Source organism: Furipterus horrens, unplaced genomic scaffold (assembly GCF_987537825.1).
Source record: "Furipterus horrens unplaced genomic scaffold, mFurHor1.1.pri manual_scaffold_6, whole genome shotgun sequence".
NCBI classification, from domain to species: Eukaryota; Metazoa; Chordata; class Mammalia; order Chiroptera; family Furipteridae; genus Furipterus; species Furipterus horrens.
In genome coordinates, this window is record NW_028327176.1 from 155364920 (window position 1) to 155390904 (window position 25985).

Consider the following 25985-nt stretch of genomic DNA (forward strand, 5'->3'; position numbering starts at 1 on the left):
ACCCTGGGTAAATCAATCTGAGAATCACATTTAGAGCTTTCACGGTCTTGAACTTCTATTCTGTTTATATTAGGGATTAAATAAGACTGTCATTAGCCCATTATTATATAAAAATCCACTACACAATTAGCTGTTCTTTGAGGGAGCAAAGAACCCAGTCAGACATTGTGTTGTATTCAATTGGTGATTATGATATTTAAGACTGTTCCTTAAACAGCAGTGTACATGGCACTCTAAACATTGGGCATGCCCTCGCTGTTGTGATGGCATTCTCCAAGAGGAGTTGTGTTCCACACATATATTTTCACTAACCATGTAGACTGCTATATAATCTGCCTCCAAGTAAGGGGGAAAAAACTAGGGCAATATTTGGGTGTTTTCCATGACTTTAAACATAATGAAGATAGACTACTTCATTGTATAATACAAAGATTTCCCTGGCATATCTTCCTTTCAGAAAAAATAAGTCCTGAAAGTTTTGTTTCATGAAACACTCCAGTCTCTGTTCTGCATTATATTACTTGACATAGAATTTACAGACCTAGAAAGGAATGTTTGTTCATTTATCAAAAACTACTCTTATTGGCTAATATTATTGATATTAGTTTGTTTTTACATAGTGTTTGGTAGAACATTTGTTGTTATTAAGCACAAATTTGATTCTTTGTCTACCTTTTCTTTTGTTCCAAATAGTGAATACCATTAATAACTATCCTATAGCAGAGATGTGAATGTTTTCCCTTGGTGAATTACCAGTCTCGTGTATCCAGTCTCAGAACCCTTATTTTAACAGAACAGTCATCTGATCTCAGTTTGGCTATCTCATACGCAGATCTCCTGGCAGCAACAGAATAACCCTTGCTGGGCCTATGAGGGAAAACAAAGGTCTGTTTTGAATATGGTAGATGATAAAAAAATAAATCTAATACTTCATTTCACACATTAAAACATTTTACTTTTTATTTTTAAAAAAGTGCTAATAAGTTGGTAACCTATTAACTGTTTGTTTGTTTGTTTTGAGAGAGAGAGAGAAACATCAATTTGTTGTTCCACTTATTTATGCATCCATTTGTTGGTTCTTGTATGTGCCCTGACCAGAGATTGAACCAATGACCTTGGCATATGGGGACAGAACTCTAACAAACTAAGCTACCAGGCCAGGGCAGTAACATTTAAATTCCTAGCAACCATTTTGATAGCTGTTTATAATATTATATTCATATAGACTAAATATTACACAACCACATTCTATTACATTGCTATAGTGGTGTTTATTTATTAACAACTTCATTATTTTTATCTCACCATAAAATAGCTACAGATACACTGAAACTTTTAATAATGTTCCACAGGAAAAAAATAAGAATTATTGACCACTGGGATTATGTTTCATGAATCTAGAGTCCTCAAGTATATAATTTTAGAAACTCAAGTTTATCAATTTAATTCAAATGATTAGTCTCTGTTAATTAGAATAATCTTCTCTGTCATCCAGTGTACTCCGATTTTAATTTCAGGGCATTTAGGAATTTGAGTTTTGTAATCAGAAAGCTCCCTGGTGAGTTATAAATGGAGACAAAAGTCTTAAGCAATGTTCATTCCAAATCTGGTAGAACCTGGACAGTTAGTCAGTTTATTAGACACCTTTCTAGTGACTGCAGTTCTCCTATCCCAGAGTGCTACTCTTTCAGTTTACGAGAACTTTAAGTCTCATCATTAAATCTTTAGTAATTGCGTGTAACCTCTTTGCTTGCACTTAGTTTCCACTGAACTATAACCAAAGCTCATTTCAAGCCCTGCCCATCACCTGGGAAAAGTTAATATAACTATTTCTGCTCTCCATCACAAGGGTTCCCAAGACATTGGGCTGCCTCAAATGATGAAGTACCTGCCTTAGAAAATCTCTCAATATGGTTTTGAATTTACATGAGCCATTAATTCTAAATTTTAGACTCTGCATGGAGGTAGGTTTGCTTGGAATAATGGTTCTGAAAGGCAAAAGGATTTAAAATCCACAGGGTTAGTCCTGGGTGAAGAAGACGTCAGTAGCTCTTGAACTAGGTAGAAGTGAACATCAAGGCAATGAAAAATAAAAAGTAGGAACTTTGGGATTCTTTGAGGAGCACACCTTAAACAACCACCGTCTCAGATGTTTGTGTTAAAGAAATAAGAAGGCCAAGAAGAAAACATTAGTCAGTTCTGAGACTCTACTAATTCCAATAATATGCCTGGCAGAGAAATCACTGCTGGGTTTGCAACATAGCCTTAAGGCAAGTCTGGGCAAGCTCTGGGTGGGCAAAAAATTGGCTTCCCAAAATTGATCTGCTTGCCAACCCAACCTACACACATGCCCTGCACATGGAATCCTTCCTTCTCCCTTCCCTTCCTCTTTCTGTGCCTCTTCCCTTTTTTCTTCCTCCTTCCTCCCTGCTGCTGCTTTCTTTCCTCTCTTTGCCAGAATGATTTGTGGGAATATGGAATGTGTTTGTCAGACATGTCCATCAGGGGGGCGGTTAAGGGTAAGACAGAGGCATGAGTCTTGTGGTCATCATAGGAGCTTGAGTTTCCCTACCAACTCGTTCGTTTATGTTTTAGCTAAGTACCAAAATCAAGGTTTTTACAATTTATACTTCAAATATACATGGGAGTAGGTGTGTTTATGTCTATGTGTGCACATGGAAGTGTATATGTGTGTGGGTCTCTGTGTATAAACACTGATGGATATTTTTCCAAATGAACTGATGATGACCTCTAATTTGTGGTTTAGAGAAGGAACTCTGTGTTCTACTTTTCCTCTGTAGAAATGAAAAGACTACGAAGGGTGGTGGAGAAACAGCATCAGCATGTGTGTGAGTGTGTGTGTTAGGTAATATTGGGTGGAAATTTTAGAAATATTTTCCTTTTTAATATTCCAAATAAATCTCTCATGTTATGGATAGTTATGGGGAATAAACATTTTTCTTTATAAGGGCCTTATTAATTTTCAGAAAAACTTCATAAATGTTTATCAGTAAGGTCTTTTAAAAGACTTGGTTCCGATAATTGTAGTAGCTACCATTGAGCACTTACTCTGCTTGTCATTGTGGCCAACACTTTACATTCTTTATGCTTCATGCTCATAACCTCACAAAGTGGGCATTAACATCCCTGGAAAACTGAGATTTGGAGAGGCTAAGCAGTTTGTCTGAGGTTATGAGACAAATAAATTGTACAGTTGCTATTTAAACATAGGTCTATTTCTAGCCATTGTCCCTGGCTGGTTTGGCTCAGTGGATTGAGCGTCGGCCTGCGAGCTAAGTGTCGCTGGTTCGATCTTCCAGTCAGGGCACATCAGAGAAGGAAACTCTGATTCCAAAAAACCTCCGCTGCCTTGCGGCATACCTCTTCAGGGGAAAGGCTAAGGGAGTAAACCCCGACAGAAAATCCGGAGCCGGAGTCCCTAAGGCGGTTTGACGTGTAGTCAACACCGGCAACTCCTGCGGCGCACCTGAACCCAAGCTGTATTGACTCCGTCTTTCCCTTGGACCCTTCAGCTGCGAAGAGAGGGGGGGTCTGCTGCATGGGCAACAGCAGACCCTCCATATCACCCTGCCCAGGCTCTGTAGCTTCAGCTTCACTGGAGAGGACACTCCAGCGTCATCGCAAGATGTCGATGCAACACGGGAGGAGACAGATACCGTGTCACTCCCGAGTTGGACTGCACAGCCATTCTCGGCGGTGCAGATAGACTCTAAAGAAGCTACACCATCGTCTCTCGAGACGGACGGCTGCCGACGACGACGATTTCTAGCCATTGGACATTTACCATTGTGGCATAAGGAGACTCAGATAGAGGGGCTTATTTTATAATTTTTTAAGTGAGAGCTTGTCTATAATGATGGCTGCTTTTTAATTATTATTTTAAGTTTAATAAAATCTTAGTGTCAATCTAAATGTAATCATATATCATGTACTGAGATTTGTAGAAATATTTTTAGAGTAGATGTAAGCAGACTTCAGACTCTAAATCATAAGGGTTCTCTGCTTTTAGAGTGATGTAGCATCGCTTTCTAGAATTTAGACTTCAGATAGCTTCCAAATATGTACTTAATACACAGCATTATTTAGAAGTATCCTTAAATATAGTTCTTCTTTTAAAGAGAATAAAGATAATATTTACTGCATACTACACAGGAACAGAGAGAATCTCCTTTCTCATATTTATCATTGAGATGTGAGGTAAGGATTCTCCTTTCTCATATTTATCATTGAGATCTGAGGTGAGGATTGGGGATTATTAAGTAAATGTTGACCCAGACTATTTAAATTTAAAGATGAAAATCCTTTAAATTTTTTTAAGGAGGCTGGAAAATGGTAAGTAATACTTGTTGAAAGTCTGTTGTGTGTTGTGTGCTGCTTGGGTCTTAGACAACATAACCTCATGTAGATATTGTGACTGCTCTGGGAATCAGCCATTGTTCTCAAGTAAGGATCTTTTTGTTGCAAGAAACAGAGTTTTCCCCCTAATACTATCTCAGAAGAGCTGGATTATTTTAAGGAAGAGTAGATAGAGGGTTTGTATAATAAAGGAACCGGAAAGCTCAGGGACTAAATGTACAATAAGACCTTACATAACTTCCATTAGAACTCCCTCAGAATGGGAAGAAGCTCAAAAAACTCTTTCCAACTCAGGGAAGGGTAATATTTTTTCTGGTGCATATATATTTATGATTGTTATATTTTCCTGATGAATTGACCCCTTTATCATGATACAATTGCCTTCTTTGTCTCTTGTTACCATTTCTGGCATAAAGCCTGTTTTTTCTGATGTAAGTATAGCTACCATTGCTTTATTGGTTTACAGTGGAATGTATTTTTACATTCCTTAACTTTAAGCCTATGTGTTCTTAAATCTGAAGTGAGTCTCTGTAGACAGCAGATAGTTGTTTGTTTGTTTCTAAATCTATCCAGCATCCGTATATCTTTTTATCGAAGAATTCAATCCATTTACATTTAAAGATTTATTGATAAGTGAAGACTAATTAATACCATCTTATTGTTCTCTGTTTTGTAATTTCTTCCTTTCTTGCTGCCTTCCTTTGTAAATTGATGATTTTCCACATTGATATACTTTGATTCTCTTCTCTTCATTGGTTGTGAATCTACTGTAAGGTTTTGCTTTGTGGTTACCATAAGGCTTACATATAACATCTCATAGATATAAAAATCTACTTTACATTTATAACAAATTAACTTCAATTTGCATATAATAACTCTATTCCCCCTTTCATGTTTTTGATGTTGCATTTTACCTCTTTTTATATTGTATAGCCATTTCTTTTAGCATTTCTTGTAATTGGTGATAAACTTCTTCGGCTTTTTTTTTGTGGTTGTTTTTGTTGTTATTTTTGTTAGGAAAAGTTTTTATCTTGCTTTTTTTTCTGAGAGATAACTTTGCTGGGTAAAATATTCTTGGTTGGCAGTCTCTTTCTTTTAGGACTTTGAATATATTACCTCTTTTTCTCTTGGCCTGAAAGGTCTCTGCTGAGAAATCTGTTGATAGTTTTATAGGGGTTCTTTATGAGAAAAATTATTTTTCTCTTGCCGCTTAAAAAATTTCTCTTTGTCTTTGATTTTAGACAGTTTCATTGTAATGTGTCTTGGAGAAAATCATTTTGGACTAAAATTTTGGGGTGATCTGTTAGCTTCATGAACTTGTGCATCCAAATCTCTACCAGATTTTAAAAATTCTCATCCATTATTTTTTAAAATAAATTTTCTACCCCTTTCTCCCTCTCTTCTTCTCTGGGACTCTAATGATGTGAACATTGTGTTTTGTAATGGTGCCTATAGGCTTTCTTCATTCCTTTTTGTTATATTTTTTCTCCTGGGATTGAATAATTTTGAATGATCTGTCTTCTACATCACTGAATTTCTCTTCTTCTTGGTCAATTGCTGTTGAAGTTCTCTATTCAGTTCTTCAGTTCAGTCATTGTATTCTTCAGCTCCAAAATATGTTTGGTTCTTTTTAATATTTCTCTCTTTTTGTTGAATCTGTCATTTTGTCCTTGCATTGTATTCCTGATCTTGTTAAATTGTTTATCTGTGTTCTCTTATAGCTCTCTGAGCATCTTTATAACCATTATTTTGAATTGTTTGTTAGGCAATACCTTTATCTCCATTTCTTTAGGGCCCAATACTGGAGGCTTACAGTATTCATGCTTCCCTGATTCTTTGTGATCACTGTAGCCTTGTAGAGCTGTCTGTGAGTTTGAAGTAGTAGTCACCTCTTCCAAATTTCATGGACGCATGCTGTGACCCCAGGTCTAGTGGTGTAGGGCACCAAGTGTGAGGGCACATGGCAGCACCAGGTTGTGGGAATCATAGTGTCTCTTTGGCTTAGACTGCTGGGGTCCACGGCATCAGCAACTCTAGTACTTGCTGAGCACTGAAGGGATTACATGGTGGCTGCAAGGGCTGTTGGGGTCCTCAGCAGTGCTTCCAGGTCCAGTGGCTAGAAATCAGGATGGGGAGTGGGGCGCGTGGGAAGGGACTGAGGAGGCTGGCATCAACAAATGAAAATACCTGTGTAGTGAAAGCTAGTGAAATCTGCAGGAGATCAGTAGTAGGTATGTTGGTCATTAGTTTCTTCAGTAGCAAAGACTGCAGATCAGGTCACTGTGAACTACCATTGCTACTATTGCATGGCTTCTATTGGTAGCTTCTGCTTCTTCCCTTTATTCCTAGGTGTTTCTGCATGTCTCAGCTCTACTAGTCTGGGTAGATTGAGACCAAAGCACAACCTTTTGTAGCATCTGAAAAGGCTGAGTAAGCTCTTCCTTTCCAGGGGAAGGGAACTCTTTCTATCTGGGAGGTTCCCTCTTAGCAATGAGCTGAGGGAAGGGATGATGCAGGCAAAATGAAACTGTCTTCATTCTCTTTTTATGTGGTGATTCTCAGGTTTTTGATTCTACTGTTTTGTTAACATTTATTAAGCGGATGCCAGAGCTCTTCCAGGGCTATTTTTATGTGTGTCTAGTTGTCTAATTGTTGATCTTTGTGGGGGTTCTCCTGTGTCACCATATTGGTCTCACCTATTGTTTTTGCCTGATACTTTAAAACCTTTTCTCCAGTCAGGCCACAGATATCCTCATCTCCATTTGATACTCCTTTCCTTTCCCTTTGATGTAACATTGGCTAGGGTTAATTCAACCTAATTTCAACCTACCTGTTTTCTGAACATTCCCTGGTATCCTCCTTTGTCCATGCTTAAGTAATTTTGGAAATCTAAAAGGCAGACTTCTAATACATATACATATTTTTCATGTCAGAAATATTGAAGTAGTATGGGATTCTTCATTTTTGTAAGTTTTCTCAACCATTCTGTCACCACTCAATTGAAGACACCTGAAAGTGAGAATTAATCCTGGATTGAGGGCAATGAGTCTGCACAAAAGTTAAACAGACTCAAACATATATCTGTTAAGTACAGCTGCAGCTCCATGAAGTCACCAGCTAGACATGTTCTGGTTCGTTGTTCTTTAATACATTTTATCTTGAAAAAGTTAGACTGCCTTCAATAACTGAAAGTACCTTATGCTGTCAGGATTAGTGTTGAAACTTCCCAGCCCACAGAGCAGATAGAAGATGACTTTCTTGAGAGCCCTCTTGGTGACTTTCTGGAGAGTCTCTGGAGAGATTGCTAACCACATGACTGCTGCCCTTATTCCATCCACCTCTCAATAGCAGGAAAGCTCAGTGAGATCAGGGAAGAAGTTTTCAAACACTGCCCTGCACATATGAACTGGCTGCACAGCAGACTTATCTAGTGAGATTTTCTAAGATATGACCCCATGGCTAAGGAATGGGGTGGGCTCAGAAATACTTTTTAAAGTTTCTCCAGTAATTTTGGTGAAGAGCCAGGCTTTGCAACTGTGGTTCAGAGCATTAAAGAGAAATGTAACTCCAACTCCCATCCTGAGAACTTTACACTACTCTCTAAACCAATACTGCCCAGCATGCTAGATTGGAGCCATTAGCTAAATGTGGCTATTGAGCGCTTAAAGTGTGTGTGATTACTTGAGATTTCAGACATGTTGAAATGTCAATATTATGGACATAGTAGTTAAATAAAAATATTATTATAAATCATTACCTGTTCCTTTTTACATATTTAATGTAGCTGACACACATCTTAAATTACATATGTGGCTTGCATTATATTTCTGCTGGACAGTCCTGATCTAGAAAGCATCTGTCCCTTACCTTAGAAACTTTGAATTATAAAATTCTGAAGTTCAAAGGATCTTGTATATGATACAAACACTTTCACTTCATAAATAAGGATATGGCACCCAGATGGATGAAATGACTTATTTAGTTTACCCGAGTTGGTAACACAGCCAGGATGTCCCTAAATCCCGCATCCCTGGGTCCCCATCCATTGCTAGCTTCTCTGTCTCATGCTGCAGTAGCCACACTGAATTTGTTTCAGAATTTCTATAAGTCTGAGGCACAGAAAAGCTCACCACCCACAGACTCCGCTGCAGTCTCTGCTCACCAGGTTCTGTCTGTATGGCTAGTACTTCCAAAATTCATTCTAAAGAGCCATATTTTGGCCTTAAGTCAGTGTCTCCCCTTTTCACCATCTCATATTAATGATCTGTTTTGACTTCACACACAGCTATGATTTTAGTGACGTCTTAGTATCTCTTCAAAGCGTGGCCCATAAAACAACCACTTTGAGCTAATTGAGAAGTGTGAACGTTTGAAATTCATTAATAATGTTACCCTCCTCCTCCCCAATGTTTATTACATCTTGGTTTCCTGTGGCATCCACAGAACAACATTCCTTCTCTCTTCTCCAGTACTAATTTGTTCCTCAGAAGGATCAAGTGCTGATGGGTGGTGAGCCATTCCCTGGTTCCTGCCCTTTAGCCATAAAAACAAGTTATTTTTTTCATGGCATCAGCAGAGCCTTGCTTATGTAAGACTTTTTTTTTTAAGTCCAAAATTATTTTTCCCTCTTGTCCTTTAATAAACTACTTGAGAATTTTAAGAAAATAGTGTTATTGGTAGAATCCAAAATATTTCTGGAATTCCCCCCACTCCCATCACCAACAGGAATATTTGCTTCTCTGAGTGGTGCATTCCAGGGGCTTACTTTCCTGGGCGATTCCAGGCCTATTGAGATCCATGTACATACATGTCCCAAATTGTATGAAAATTCATTTGCATGTGTGTGTGTCAAAGTCAGTGAAGATGCAGAGAAATGCCTGATGTCTTTGCACTTTGATATATATCCTTTTAGATTCTTTAGCTTTAAGTTGAGCTGTCAAGTGCAGAATTTATAGAGAATAATTAACCCAAGTCACCAATAAATTAAAATGCCTCAGGCAAATAAGAATATGTGAATAAATCTGGTTTTAAGGTTTCTTTGAGACTATGCTGCAGAATGCTTTCTAATTTTAGTCCCTTACTATCTAGTTCTGTCCTCACTGCTGGCAGTGGGCAGGCAAGTCTTCTTGGCCTGGCTCCAAAGCCCTGTACCCAATGCAGCAAACATTTCTGATAATGGCCCTCTTCACCTCATTATTTGTAGATGTCTTTTGCTGCTGCTGATTCTGTCTGACCATAAAGGTATTCACTCTGTGAAAGAAGAAATAAAAACAACAATCAATAGGTGACATGTTTAGAAATCACAGTGTCAGCACCATCTGTAACAGCAGACTGTAACCTCTGTTGGTCTTTATACTACCACATAATTATTTATAAATGGAAGAGGTAGGAAGTTTTTAGCAGTCTCTAGCTTTGTCCAGAGAAAGGGATACTCTTTAGTTATTAAAAACTCGAGGCAAGGTAAGAAGGGAATATGATGGGTGTGGTCTGGGATGTGCAGTCCTTGGACGTATCCTTCCCAGTGGCAGGAACTGACCATCCATGTGCACTTTCTCATTGATGAGCTGATGACTCCTAGGCGCTTGGAAAACCCTGGTACTCCCTAACAACTGCATAATTTTCTTGGTGTACCTTACAAATATGTTAATATTGCTGTTAATAGATCTATGTATCAGTTGGGAAAATCTGAAAGGTAGCATATTGCTTTAAATCTTCCCTATTTACTACTGTTCCCTTCTTCCACCAGTATGAGCAATTTTTAGGCAGAGTTGCCTCTACTTCTTGTTTGGCTAAGATATCCAGGCATCTTATGTGTTTAACAGTCATATTTATGCAGGTTAGAAAGAGTTCAGAAGCCACTTTCAGTTTCATAGTTTTTAGAGGTCTATACTCTTAAACTTTGATCATAAAAATGAAAAATATCTCTCTACACATACACGAGAACCACACACAATGTTTTTAAGCCGGAAGTTGCAATCTATTACTGGGTCTTAAAATTTATTTAGTTGATTAAAGTATGTCTTTATTTTAAAAATAAAGTATTCTAAAATAAAAATATAAACATTGGTTCCAGGCTTTAGTTTATACATATCTATTTTTATACCTTTATCATCTGTCTATTACCTACCTACCTACCATCTCTCTATCTATATTTTTAGTTTAAAAAAAAGGTTTGAAGAAACGCTGCCTTCAGAAATTGTCGGAAATATATTATTAGACTTTGTAACAACTAAATAGGGAATACTCCCCATAAGTTTGTATATATGATGACTCCTTCCACAATTTTCTACTTCCACAACTCCCATTATTTTTGTCCTTTTAAAACTGTATGTAGAGACATTAAAAAGGGGGGTAATAGTAAGTATTAAGAACACCAAGATAAACTATAAGAGACCTAGACTTAGATGTACCCACTCTCTCCAGGACAGACCTGGCTCTTGTTGCTCTTCACTGATGCCACCCAGCAGAAGAGGCAAGTAGGATGTCAGCTCTTAAAAAGCCTTGCCTTACTGTGCACTGACTCATCTATGGTTCTAAGTGTTGATGTAGCTCACTTTTCTCATAAAATGATATCCATTGACTTGTGAGGCACCATGTCTTAGGATGCTGTTGCTGAATTTTCCAAGTATATAGAAGACAGAAACTCTACTGGGGTATTTCCTAGAACACAGCACTCCCAATTTCCAGTCTTAACCCATTTGTTTTCCCCAAACAACATTAAAATTGGTTTAATTCAGGCAGGTTCACTTTAAGTGACTTTGCATTATAATACAATGTAAGAATGCTGTAGTCTATATTCTATGTCTGCTCCATATTATTTGCTATTTGTTGTATATGTGTATACCTATATCCACAAACATAGGTATATGTGTATCTATGAGTACATGTGTGTATATGTGTCTGACTTTCACACCATAATATTAATCTGCCTACCATGAATAAAAACACTGCTATCTAGCATTATCCTTGTTGTATAACAGCAGGAAACTTAAAAAAAAATTGATTCATGCAATAAAAATAAACAAATGTGTTAAAGACTTTTGAACACCTTGAAAATCACAGGTATAATGAGGATCAATGACTTAAGATGGGTAAAGTTTATTGAAGATTTCACCTCAAGGACAGGAGCTTGGTTAGGTAGCAACTGTACGTTTGTGGTGATGAGCTTACTTTGCCCACATGCCAGTGGAAAATTATAAGTAACATACACCATCAAGTTTAACGATGCTAAATGGAAGGTACCATCCCATTCACATTTTGAGCAGGCATTTGATTTCCTTAGAAAATAAAGCTTATTTCTCCTTATGCATTGACATTTTGTTCATGGAAAAAAAAGCATCTCTACATTTTTCTGTAAATTGCCACAGTTCATGTAGATATGAGAATCTCAAAAGGAGAAGTCAGTTGCAATTTCTTGGCCGATGATGCAGATGGAGAAGTGGGAAAAAAGGGTTTGGCTAGGAACTAGGAGATGACTTCTCTTCTCACTATTACCACCTATGTTAACCTTGGATTCTTTGTAAAATGAAAGGGTTGGCTTGTAATTATTCCAACTTTCCTTCTACTTTTTTTGCACAGATGGTAAGTACTTCTAAGGAATGCTGTTTTTCTGTTAGACTATAATCAGGCTTTTAAATTTTATTTTAGCATTTTAAAATATTACCCATGTTTTCCATTGGGCCACAAAGAGTAAAAAGGGCCAACTAAAAATTGCACTATTTAAAAAAATCATAACAATTAAAACAGAAGAAAAATATAGTCTGTATTTTTTGCTATTATGTTAGAAAAAGATATAGAAAAATGTCATTTGATTATAAATTCAGGTTTAATATCAGCAAACTATAAATTATTCCTCATCTAAAAAATACTATAAATGCAAATCAGCCAAGATTTTCTTTGCTTGATACTGTTAATCTCATCAGCAGAAGAAAAAGTCTGAATAGACTGGCTGCTAAATATTTTATTGAAATTCATTATTTATATAATATCTGGGCAGCAGAAACATGAAGTGAAACATTAACTATAATCTGAAAGCAACTCAACTAGTTCAGCCAATACTGAAATTAAGTATTATTTCCCCAAACTGCATATGTAACAAACACATAAAAATAAATATATCAGTGAACTGGTGTAAACGAAAACCAATCTTCACAATATTTTTTTGTAATTATTGAACCAGTACAAATACGGCAAGTAAACATATTGTCTGTGCCTAATTCTTCATTTACTACAACTGCCTGCTCAGGAACACTTCCATAGAACAGTGGTTCTCAAACTTCACATATATTGGAATCACGGGGTTTACACTCCCCAGTCATTATTGGTTGGTATAGGCTACAGCCTGGGCATCAGAAGTTCTAAAACCTCTTCCCAGGTAGTCATAATGGCCAGAGAAGTGTGGCAAGCACTGCTATGAAATACTGGTTTTAACTGGCTGCACATTAGAACCACCTGGTATCTAAAAGCGTATGGGTTGTTTGGAGCTCATCCTAGAAAGAATTAAGTCAGAATTTCTGGACATTGGTGTGGTTTATGTACTCCCCAGGGGATGCTAACATATAAGCCAGGGGTTAGAATGACCACTACTGAATATTGCTGGAGCAGCTCCTTATCACCTCTTGAAAACGTTAGCATAAAATCCCCATGAGGCGTAGCTTCCAAACTGGTGCAAACATGGTGTAATCTCTACCTTTAGCAGGGTTTGAAGTGAGTGGGGTGCATGAAGAGAGAAATTGTGCTATTTCTTGAAAAACAGGCCATAATAGCACACAGACATTGGGAAATCAGATTCCTGGGCCATGAACTTACCCTCAGAATCTTCTTCACACAATTTTTTTCTTTATTGAACTTTCCTGGAAAAAAGCCAGAGTTTGGTAAAAAAGAGGAGAATTAAATACTACCCAAGGATTTATTATAAGAAAACACCAGCTTAAATTAAGCCTCAATAAACATATATTTTGAAAAATCCTCAGTGATGTTTGTAGTTCTTTAAAGTTCTCAAAAGCTATCTTTAAGAAAATATTAAATGCTTAAATTTCTTTTGGTCCATTTTGTAACTCTGAGGAAAAGAATAAACTTCTAATTTCATTTAGTCATGTGGCAAATATCCATAATCATTTTGTAACCTCAGAGAACAGTGCTGTAACTTGGTAGGTGTATGGGACTCCTTGCGTAGTTTGAAGTAAATCAGGAGATAATATAAAAATCTTTCATTTCAAAAGTACATCAAGAATGGAGAATAACTTTCGCCTGCGGCCAGGACACTCAAACTACAAGTGGAGCTTTAGATAAGGAAAAGTTGTTACAGGCCAAGTGGTTTAGTGGCAAGAACTTGGATTTGATATCAGAAAACTTAATTATACATGATCTGAGCCATCTTGGGAAAATCCCTTCAGCTTTCCCAGCCTGTTTCCTAATGAGTCAAATGAGCTTAGTAATACGGACCTCAGCGCCTGTGACGATGAAATGAGACACAGGGAAGTGCCTGGCACACTTAATGATCTGTTAGAAGATTGTGAGGCCAGGAAATATGTATCTGAAAAATTATATGTAGAAGTCTCCAGTTGTGACTGGGGAGGAAAAGGTACAACTCAGTTCTATTTAAGAATGTAGGTAAATGTTTCCTTTTGTTTGGTTTTGTTTAATTGAGGAGACATTGGTTTCTAGCATTATATAAGTTTCGTGTGCAATTATAATTTGACATCTATATACACTGTAGCGTACTCAATACCAAAGGTCTAGTTTCCATCTGTCACTCTACAAATGACTCCTTTACACATTTTGCTCTTCTCCCACCCTTCCTCTCTGGTAACCATCAAGCTATTGAGTTTGTTTTTGTTTTATGTTTGTTTTTTTAATCAATATATTCCACATGTGACTGAAATCACATGGTACTTCCCTTTATCTGTTTGACTTATTTCACTTAGCATAATACCATCAAGTTCCAACTCCGTCATTTCCTTTGGTTTTAATGATGCAAACTAGGTCCAGGAAGCTTGAGTCATCTGGAGAAGAAGCAGTGGCAGCAGAAACAGCCTGGGTCATGCAGAAAAGCAGGCCAGCCCTGGAAAAAGTTGGAGAGACAGCAGCCCTGAGTAAGGGGGGCTGAAGAAAAGGCCTTGGTGGAGCAGAGATCTGGCCAGAGCAGAACGCCCAGAGATGGAAGGGGAAGCTGAAAGAGACTATCACTAAGTACAAGTAGAGGGCAATGGGGCTTGAGTAAACCAAAAAGATTATACCTCTTCAGTTACTCAAGGATGAACCTTTCAGGTGTAGGGTAAAGTGTTTTTGTTTTTTTTTTTTAACAAATAGACTAATTTGGCCTGAGGGAGGAAAAAAAAAGCATTTGAAGGATTGACGTAGTTGTATAGTCATGGGCCAGCTGGCTGGCTAGTAAACCCTAAAGGGCAGATTTGAGTTTAATTTAAGAACTTATAACTAAAAAAGGGAACAGAAGCCCTTGTACTTGTAAATTCCCTGTAAGATTGGGGTCTGTTAGACTACATCCAAGAATGAGCTAAGGACAACAGAAAAAATATACATGTTTTTGTTTTTTGTTCAGGCAAGAGGAACATAGAAAGGGTGTCCCTACTTGGGGTAAGTGGGTGACAAACCAGAACTAAGTCCTTTTTTTCCTTCTCTTCTCTGTAATGAAAAACAAACAAACAAAAAAAACCCATTCAACTGAAAGAATAAAATGAACTTTGCAAGAGTTAATTAAAAACTAAGCAAAGAACTTGTAAGAAAATATCCTGGATCCCTAAAGCTTAACTTCTCTTGTCTAAACAAATTACATGCCAGCAAGGAGAGTGTATATATTTAGGATTTTCACCTAGAATCAGCACCAAAGGCTATGAACACTAAAAGATGGATATGGACAGATACACTTTCAAAACAGAAGCTTAATTCCTGAAAGTCAAGAGGCTTTTCACAGATCCTGAGCAAAATTAATAAACTTATTACGCATTAAAGTAATATCTCACCACTTAGAGAAGTAAGAAGAAATTCAGAAGTTAATGAGAATTCACTAAGTAATCACTTCCTTTGACAATGTTGCAACACCAGCAAAGCAAACCCACTGGACGGACAAAGCACATCTGCTGTTCAGGATTCCATGTGGGAGGAAGAGGTCAGTTCCTCTGCCTGAGTAAGAGTGGTGTACTTTCTTCTAATTTCCACAAAGATGCTACTATAACCGCAGCCTGCCGCTATGCAAGCCAGTGCTCCAGAGGCAGGTGCTGATGTAAAGGAAAGGAGTTTATTTTCAGGAAGATGGGGGACTCACCTCTCATAGCCCATCTCCACCTCTCAGTGAAGGCAGAGGTTTTTATAAGGAGAGAACAGAACAAATATATCAAGGCAGGGGGTTGAAAAGGTCTCTAAATGCAGACCAGCATAGTCCATACAGATAAGGCAAATGATAGTCCAGTGTGCGTCATCCTGCTTTAGTCATCCTGGATTCATGTCATTCTGGTTTTACTTCACCCTGACTCCATGGTTGAAGGCCAGCAGATCTCTCGGTGCTGGGATGCCCTAAGGTTGGAGTCTATATCTTTGGAAGTTAGTTCTAGGATACTTATACAAACATGTTGCATCTACAAGCTACATATTAGTCAGAGTCAGCATTTACAGAAACAATATCAAAAGGATGGTGGGGTGGGTTACAATTTCCCATTCTTACAATTTTCCACTGTTACGCCATGCAGCTGTGCACATTAGATGCTGCTCTGGGACAAGGAATGAAAACAGGACTCTACCAAGTGGGTCCCCACTTGATGCGATTATTCATCAAAAGTATGCTAATTCAGTGTCAATCAGCATGGAAGGTACCTGAGAATGATAACTTGAGTGATGACACAGCACAGACCAAATTTACAGAAGACAAGAAATCGGGGGATAGAATTATTTATCACTGACATCGAACATGTCAACAAGCTAAGAGGTCTGACTTAGCCTAATACAATTTAACAGACAAGCACCTTAGGTGCTAACCATGAATTGTAGTAAGTGTAGGTTGAGAAGGTGTGTTTTGCAACAGTTGTGAAAAAGGCTTTACTGCTTGAGAATTTTAGTAAATTGTAATATAGGAGTCAATAGGGTAATATTACTGCCATAAAATCTCCCAGGATTTACTTGGGAAAATACAGTAATTAGAACAAAGCCATTAAATATCTTTTTAGTGTCTGTTATTTGGATAAAACCCTGAATTCAGTTCTTGGGATCAGATTTTCAGAGGGATGATGGCAAAGTAAACCACCTTCCAAAGGCTTTCAGAAAGGATGAGGAAAAGCTGGTGGAGTTGGTAGGTTCCCAAGCAAATTGAAGCACTCTCCTATGGAATCAAGGCTAGTTATATTCTGTGGAATCAAGGTTAGCTGCAAGGGTAGAATTGTAGATCTCTGAGGCCCACTGTTTGGGGGACACTTTTCAAGAGGTGGCTATTATTCAGTAGCAGAGTTCCAGGTCAATGGAAGGTAATACTGGGGGTAAAGGAGCAAATGCCAGTGGGTACTATTGCCTCCTTTGAAGAGTTTTCAATATACTGGTTGCACATTATGATCACCTGGGAAGAGAGTTTAAAATGCTGATGCTTAAACTCTTAACTGTAGAGGTCTGGTGTGGAGCCTCTATTAAAAAGTATTTTGTCAAAGCTCCCCTGTTGATTTGATGTTCTAGGTTGAAGAATCACTAAGCTCGATGACTACTTGTTGAGAGGTTAAATAAATCAAAACAGATTTTTTTTTTAAGTTTCTTCCAAATTTGAGAAGATAAATGGAAATGAACACTTATTTGTTACATACTACAGCTAAACACTTTCACAATTAGTCATCTCCAATATTTAAATTATTACATGTAAATCCCTTAGCACAGTGACTGGCATGAAGTAACTCTCAAATGTGAGCTAATTTGTATTGCATCCTCTCTATAACTGTTCTATGAAGGTATTATTCCTCTCCATTATAGATGAGGAACCTGAGGCTTTGAAGTTAGTTTTCCACGGCCCCTAGTAGTAAATTGCAAAATAGGATTTAAACCAGAATTCAAAGCTAGTTCTAAATTCTCAGGCCTCTTCTCCATCTCCTCCACAGGCCACCTCTAAAACATCTGAAGTTTATGCCAATCAGCAGTTTACCTGAGTAAACATCACAAAAATGTAACAAAACCACTTCCTCTTGACCTCTTTGTAAGGAGCCTCTTCAAACGCAGTTTCTGGGTTAAGAGAAGCCCAACAGTAGGCATCCACATTTTTTTCTAATGGGGCCCCATGGAAACTCCTCTGTAGGTCTGGAGACCCTCTGAGGGCAAGGGGCCTGGATGGTGGTGGCCCTTTACAACTCAAATCACTTTGAAGCAAACGGAAAAAAAAGCACTGCTCTCAGGTGAAACATCTCCAATTCCAAGGAATGGGGAAACATCTGTCATTCCTATTCTGTCTAGCGCTGGTAGGTTAATTACATGCTAACACAGCGAGGCCAAGTTAGCCCTGAGGTGATGACCTGGTTCCTTATCTGACACCTCTCGGGAGCCCTGTGGGTGCAGGGGCTGCTTGTAAGGCAACTGCAGGAACTTCTCCAAGGAAGCTGCGACTACTAAGGTTGCAGAGCTCAGATGGATGAGTGCTTTCCCTGCGCGCCCCGTCCCCCCGCACCCCACCCCAGGCCTAGGAAATAAGATAAATGGAATTTCCTCTTGTGAGCTGCATGCATTAAAGTTTTTGTTCCTGGCCCTTTACCTTGGATGATTAAAATCCATTCAGTTTGTAAGGTTCAGTGGTTTCAATTTCGTGTATGTCGTTAGTACAGTTATGGCAAGAAATGCTTCTAAATAGGTGATTTTCTGCCTTCTCTCTGAGAATATCGTAACATCGAATGCGGGAGAAAAGGAAGAGTTAAAAACTATTTTGGAAAAGGGGAGTGGAGTAGGCAACAGCCTAGCCTCCCCCCTCCCCTCCCCCCCAATAAGGTTCTCCAAGTTTTTCTCGATTTCTTTCTCCGGGCTGTATGGAAGCATCAGCTCCTCTCCCTGGGCCTCCAACAGTATCTTTCTTTTGGGAGCGATTCCTGAGTCGAACCCGAAACGTATGGGTCATTAGAAACTACTAAGAGGGAGTTAGAAGAGCCAGAGGCCTGGCAAGGCAGGGGTGCGCGGAGTCCTGGCGGGCGTGGAGGGGAAGGCCGAGCGCAGCTCTCGAGCCGCGAGTCCGGGGAGGGGAACAGGGAGGGGGAAGTCGGGTGGGCCGGAGGTCGGGGTTCGACAGGGGGATGGGGTCCCCGTTTCCCCCTCCCCATCCTCGCCTCCACGGGCTCTGGTGACGTTGCGGTTTCCTCCTCCCTCCGAGCCTCGGCGCCCGCAGCGTCCCGCCCTCCTCCCGATTAGCCCACACCCCACCCGCCCGCGCAGGACCCGCTCCAGGGAGCGCCACCGGAGGCTGCAGCGGCGCATCCCGCGGCGCAGCGCGGCGCCCACAGGCACCGATGGCGCGGCGAGCGAGCTGAGGGTTTGGCTCCGAGGGCGCCGAGCGCCCTGGAGTGAGAGGGGGGCCGGGAAGGGGCTCTGGAGCCTGGACCGAGGCTGGTGGGGCGACGCCCGAGAGGACGAAGCCGCGGCAGGGAGCGGTGAGCCGAGGGGCGAGCGAGGGGGCGGACAGGGGCGTGCGGCGGGCGCTGCTCTGGGCCCGCGCGGCACAACTTTCGGAGTCTCGGCTGGGTGTCCGGCGGGAGGCGGAGAGCCACGTCCCCAGCCGGGCGCCGAGCGCCTCGGGCTGTGCGCCCAGGCGGGACTCGGCAGGGTGCCTGGAGAGTGCACTAGGCGTGATCCCGAGCTGCGCCGGCGGTTGGCAGCCCCAGGGTTAGTCGTTCGTCTCTTCCCACCCCTTGAGCGCCCAGTACAGAGCCCGGCGCACCTTAAGAACCCGGAGATCGCTTTCGGTGCGTTGGGTCTGGCTCAGCCGCGATTTTCCGGACGGCCTGCGGGGTTCTGGCATCCCCCTGCCTGGTTCGGTGGCACAACCTCGCGCCCTCCTTTTCCTGCGTTTCCCCGCAAATCGGGCTCATGGGGTCGTGTGTGCTGATCCCGGCGCTGGAAGCCTTTCTCTCCGGCTGAGAGAGCCCGGAAAGCACACCCCAGCTTCCCCCAGACGCTGGATTCCAGCGCCCATAGTCTTGGCCGACACCCGGAGAAATTGTTGGTAAACCTCACTCCCAGGCAGCCCCTGGTGGTAGTGGTGGTGGTGGTGGTGGTTGGGAGCCGCTTGACTCACAGGCTGGGAAGCACTGTAAGCAATGCCACATGGTCTCAGGATCTGTCGCTGCTGGAATCCGAGCTAAGTTTGTGACCCGATAACTTGATCATTTTCATTGCTCGCTTGATCGAGGCAGCAGCCTCTGCTTAGGCCACCTGGCATGAAAGGTTGAAACCGAATCCGTTGCTTAAAAGCAGGGAGTGCACCTCATTTACCTGGAATTCCTTAGATCAGTAAATGACACAGTTTCTAGGGATCTTCGTGCAATAAAATTACTAAACATTTTTTCCTTAGTATTGGTTTTAAAGTCATGGTTTAAATGTTACATTAAATTAGAAAATAGACGTTCTCACTTAGAAATAATTTCAAAACATGTCTTAGTATTTTTCACATTACAGTATTAATCTTCCAGTAATTACCGTTTTCTCGGTTTTTTAAAATTTCTCAGCGATAACCTGTGATATGAACTATGATATGCAATATTTTGTAGAATAATCAGTACTGCTAAAATCGGATCACAAAAATGTTTATAATATGCAAGGAAGAATAAAATACAGGATTTTCAATCTGAGTATTTGTCTGTTGTGTGTTATTTTCTTTTAAAGTCACCAAACAGATACAAATCCTTTTATGAAGCATGTAGGTAAAAATGTGTTCTAGTTAAAATGGAGAAAGGATTGAATCTGATACCTCTGTTGTTCAGTAACCCATTTATGTGGGTTCAGCAAATAGTACAAGACAGCGCTGGTCACTTAGCCATTTAGAGGTATAGGAGAAAATGTGCTAGCTCTCCTGGAGTTGCTATGGTATACAGGGAGAAAACGTAAGTAAGCATTTGAGAGTTTGAGCTTGGGAAGCATCATTTTTCATTGATTGGCATATGTCAGGTCAGTGTCACCATTTTAGTTAATTAAATAAAAACGGTGGCATAGAAAGAACATTTTTACATTCATGTTAAAAGATATTGATAGTAGTCATCAAATAAAGGGACTTCTCAAAAAGCAGCTAAAAGAAAATTTGGACAAAGAGTGAAATTTGCAACAGAGCACACTGTAGATAGGCCTTTGCTACAGAGGGGATTAGTGGGACCTTCCCCTCTCACTAGGTAGACACTTTTAAAAAGAAGTTCCTCCCTGAGATTAGGGGCCTGGTTGTAGGAAACACCCTCTAGAAAGTCAGCTAGGTTGGCCACATGAGGTCAGGACCATCATAGTGACTAACATTTGCGTGTGCATCTACTTTTGTACTTATAAAATCAGTCCACAATTTAGTTTACGCAGGTTTTCAGTGAGATTTATGGTCTTTCCAGTTTGATGCCCAACAGTGCTGCTTGAGAGGACTTGCTGGTTATCCATGAGATGAGGTTCTTAACTTCACAGATGCCCCTGCCTTTCCCAATGCCGCATAAAGATTTTGTAATCTAAGCAAGTGTTTTAAAATCATAGGTGAAAATGCATTCTGAAGTTAAAAAATAAAATATACATTTCTTCATGTTTCTGTGATAGATTATTTTGGTATTTATGTCTTTTGCCTTGGATCATAGTGTTTTGCATGAAAGCCATTACACGATTCCTTTTCGGTATTATGATTTTAACAAATGATTGGAGAGACATGAAGGAATATAAAAAAATTAAATTTGGGTTTTAATATATCAGTAATCTTTGTTTCCAAAAGGAGTAAAGAAATTAGTAATGGAAAGACTAACATTTTGTAGTTGTAGCATATATTGAATAGTACTTAACCACCGGTATGTTCAAGTCCTAAATACATGTACTGAATATTCTTATTCTTTTTCACCACCCCAATAAAAAGAGAAATACTGTTATTATCCTGTGATGTGTGTGTGGCAGACCGAGTAGATCTGACCTATGGTGGGAATAACATCATCATAGTGGATGTTGTAATTCCATTTACTGAGAGGGGCTGCATCTTTATTATTCTGAAAGGGGGGAAAAGCACCTGATGTGATTCAGTGACCAGCAACCTTCTGAAAGTGCCTAAGCAGAGGGCAGGACCGTTCTTATTACTAATGCCTTAGGGTTTTCCTATTATGTTATCTTCTCCTATGGTAATCTCTAGAATAAAATTCTTTGGGGAGGGGGGCTTCACCAAATTGCCAGCAGATGTTTGGATGCCACAATAAACTTCTCTAAACCTAGAGTCAGTGCCCAAAATGAGAATTTGTAAAGTAAATAAACCCACCGTACCAAAAAGAGAAATTTATTTTCCTATGAAATTCATATGGTGAATTAGTAGCAGAATGGAAAGAAGAGATTAAAATTGTAGATTCCTGATGCACTGATCCATTTGGTGATGGCAATATTTAGAAATGGATGAATTTTAAAAAGCCTTACTAACTCCAATGCCCAATTCTAGTAGGGAATTCCCTTTTAAAAATTAAACCTTTTCACTAAATGGATACTATTTTAATTGAATAATTGTTTTTTTAAGAAAATCTTTTTATATTTGTTAGTAAATGTCCCAAATTCTGATCCATCAAAATTTAGTGTTTCACCACTTCTAGTTATGTATAGAAGAATGGTTTAGTTAGCTGATGGTGGAGAAGTGTTGCAGAAAAGACTCTTAACTACAAAGAGAAATGTGAAGTATTGTGGATGGGTTTAAAAAGAGTCATTAGGGTTAATAAACTCTTCCTTACAAGTTTATATGCGTTTAGACAATTGAAGGAAAGGGAAAGTCCCCGTAGATCATACAGCTACACTAATACTTGCATTTTAAAATTGCCCAGTACTTTTAAATATTTTTCAAATTCAGTATTGTTATCTTTTAGCCTAGTGGAAATGGAGAGTGATATAGAGCAGGTGACTTCTCTTTTTAGGGGTGGGGAAATAGAAATACTGTGAAAACAAGAAATCTGTTGATAATCTTACATGTATTTAGTGGCCTATCTTAAATGTGAGATTAACCTAAATTGCACATTTAACTGTACTTTTCTCCTTTATGACTTCAAATTTATATTATTAGACTCTTGCATTTTATTTTCCTACAGATCTAGTTTACTATTCCTGTTAATACTACTGTCTATGAACTGTCAGCTCCCTAGAATGCTCATGTGCTTCTCAGGCTTCTGTAAACTGGCACTTACAGACCTTCTTCCCATTGCTCCCTCCTCTTCCTCCCTTCTGAATCTCTGCTCAGGCCTTATAAGGATTCTATTGTGGGGCCTCTTCTACTTTCTGCAGGGCCCTTGGCTCATCACTCAGTTCTCATTACCTGGCCTCAGGTTTCTGTGTACTTTTACCCATTGTGTTGCTTACTTCTGCCTATCTAGGCAAGCTCCAGCCTGTTGAGGGCATAGATTCCAGATCTTTTTCAAATGCCCAGAAGAGTATAGACCTGCAGGAGGCAGAGTGTTCAGAGACGTGGTTGGAGATCACAAAGAGGAAAAGGGATTTGGAAAGAGGAGAGAAGATTTTTGAGTTCATGTGTTTATTTCTTGAATGCAGTACTTTGTTCAGTCCATAATTCAGAATAACACTATGAATTTTAATGTGCATAAAGATTACCACTGGATTTCTATTTGTTTCAACTCTTGGGATATTCCATAAACATGATACTGGTTAGTGTTATCAAATGTTAGTAAACATTTCCCAAAAGAGCAGAATTTGCCTCTTCAGTAATATTCAGAAGCTATAAACATACTGATAACAAGCATGACTTATTTTGGCATTTTATATTTTGGAGTAGTTATAACTATTAGGTAAATATAGCCCTGTTTTGAAGAATATAACAAAAGACATATGCAGTTAAATCTCAGTTAAACATACATGACACATTCATTTTGGGTTGCTGTTTGTTTGTGTCTGCCTGCTTTTCCTAGACAGGGTTGAAGTGAGTTTGCAACTGAGTATATGTGTCTGCATGCCAAAAAAAAATTTGGTATTATTTATAGAAGTAATAATGCCTCTTTCCTCTCCAGTTAATGTGAAAAATAGCATGACAATTATAGCAAAATTCCTTGTGTGTGTTTAAATTAATGTATAGGCTCTTTTAGTGCAAATTGAATAGGTTCACAGTCAGGTGGAAAAGCTGACATTTAAATCTGAAATATTTGTTGCCCATATGTGCCATAGAGTTGTAAGTGTGTATTTATCAATTAAATCAAGACTTTTGTGTTTTTCTCATGTATAATAAACTTAGCTATTAGGCAATAGGCATTTAATACATGCAGATGTTATACCACAACAAAGCTGAATCAGCATTTCATAACTCTTTAAGGAGATTTGTAAAGGAAATCAGCTCACCAAGCTTGTGGGTCTATAATATTTTTATTGATGAAGTAGGCAGGCAATATACTGACTTTATTGTTGTAGTTGAATGGCCATTGCAAGAAAAATGAGGATAATTGTTAACTTCCTGAAGTGAAAGGTAACAACATTATGTTGCTTATACAAATTTTGTTGTAAAATGTGATCTGCAAATTATATTGTGAATCTAGTAGAGATATTTCATTTAAAGATATAATGGACTACAAATTGACACTTTCATTCAGAGTAGTCCTTTAGATTGCAATATTGAAAGAGTTATTGCATTTCTAAAGTTAGCTTACATCCAGAAAGTTGTGTCAGTGACAAGAAACTCAAGAACTGCATGATAAAAATCACTAAGTAGTTTGAACATGTCTCATGCCAAGGTGCACGCAACGTGCCGACACACGGAGTAGGCAGTAGTAAAGACCAGGATGGCCGGGCAGTGGGACAATGCTGCTTATCTTCTCTACTGCTCTGATTGAGGACTTCATGTAGAAACTCTGCTAATTGTTTTGTTGTTTGACTCTTATCTGAGGACAGACTGTAAGCAATGTGTTTCTAGAATTTCACCAATTCTGGTAAAGAACTTTTCTTGCGGCCTTTGCAGTTCAATGATGTCATTGCAGGAGGCACAAATGGGGCCAGACTCACGAACCCTATGGATAATCAGGCCCATGGGCCAGCTGGACTTTGGAATCACCTGCAGTGTTTACACTTTTCCCATGGGGGAAACAGGCCTGGCAGGAAAGAAAAAGTAGCCTGAAAGGGGATGTTGAACAGCTGTTTTCCATCTTCCCTGAAAGAAAAGGAGAGGAAATCGACTTCCAGCAGGCATCAAGAGGGATTTATGCTAAATGCAGGGAAGTTTTTCAGAATGTTTTAACCTTTAGAATAGATTTCTGATGGAGGCCTTTGAGGTCTTCTCTGTTTAGAAAGGTTTAAGTGAGGTTGTCTTGAGGGTATATTAGCATTTGTCTTCTGGGGTTCTGACTTTATGACATCTGCTCATCTGGAGTAGGAAATTGTAGAAATTAAACATTTAATTACTGCGGGAGAGGGGGTGGGTTGGGTGGGGGAGAGAAATTGGGAGAAAAGGGAACAACTGTAATTGAAAAAACAAAAATAAAAATAAAAAAAATAAAAAAAATCATTTAATTACATGTGACCCTTGAACAACAGGTTTGAAGTGGGTGGGTCCACTTACATGCAGCGTTTTTTTTTTTAAGAAACACAGTATTGTAAGTATAGTTTTCTTATGATTTTTTAAATAAGATTTTTCCACCAGCTTACTTTATTGTAAGAATACAGCATACAATTCACATACAAAATAAATGTTGATCAACTGTTTATGTTACTGGTAGGCCTTCTGGTCAACAGTTGGCTATCAGTAGTTGTTATTTTTTGGAGGGGGAGTACCAAATTACTTTATTTGAAAGAATGGTGCAAATGAAGGACACAAGTGGATGATTTGGTACAAGTTGTAGAAAAGGTAAAGGTAATGCCAACGTGCACGTAATGTGTTGGTGACTAGGAAAGTCACTTTCATGGCTGTGGGAAGATTTAGCTCTCTTTACTGTCTCCCAGATTGTGCTTGTCAAAGAAATACTCTGCCATGCTGGATTCAGGGGCCCCCAACCTGCTCAAGTTGGTTAATAAGTGGTTTGTTTATCCAGGTAATGAGTCTCAGTGAAGTCACACAAATGAGGGTCATTTTTTTCAGTGGCCTATTTGTGCAAGTCCAGTTGTGACTGATTCACACTTTTCTCCAAATGTACTGCACACTCCATTGCATTCAGCCCATTGTCCCAGTCATCATGGTCTGGTTTCTGGATATCCTGAAGGAAGATTCTGCCACCTTGTTGGTTCTGCAGCTTCATCAGTTTTTCAGCAGTTTCCTCTCCTCATGAGCTTGGTGAAGAAATTATTTGGCAAAGTTCTTCAAAGCCACATCGTTGCAGTCAAAGTGGTAAGACATGGGCAGGTAGACAGGAAGCATACAGCTCCAGGGTGATCTGGTGGTTGAAGGCAGCTTCCGAGTCCTGGTGGTAGTTCTGGCGCACCTGCAAGGTGGACATGGTTGTCATGATGGGCAGCTG

At 39.4% G+C, this 25985-nt stretch overlaps 1 protein-coding gene across 1 annotated transcript in view; it reads left to right on the forward strand.

Annotated features, from left to right (window-relative positions):
• Positions 1 to 18787: 18787 nt before the first annotated feature.
• DSE (dermatan sulfate epimerase) overlaps positions 18788 to 25985 on the forward strand; it is a 64845-nt gene continuing 57647 nt past the window's right edge. The window contains exon 1 of the mRNA XM_090280598.1: positions 18788 to 18992. The gene's annotated coding sequence lies outside the window, so the exon portion shown is untranslated. The remainder of the gene's footprint in view (positions 18993 to 25985) is intronic.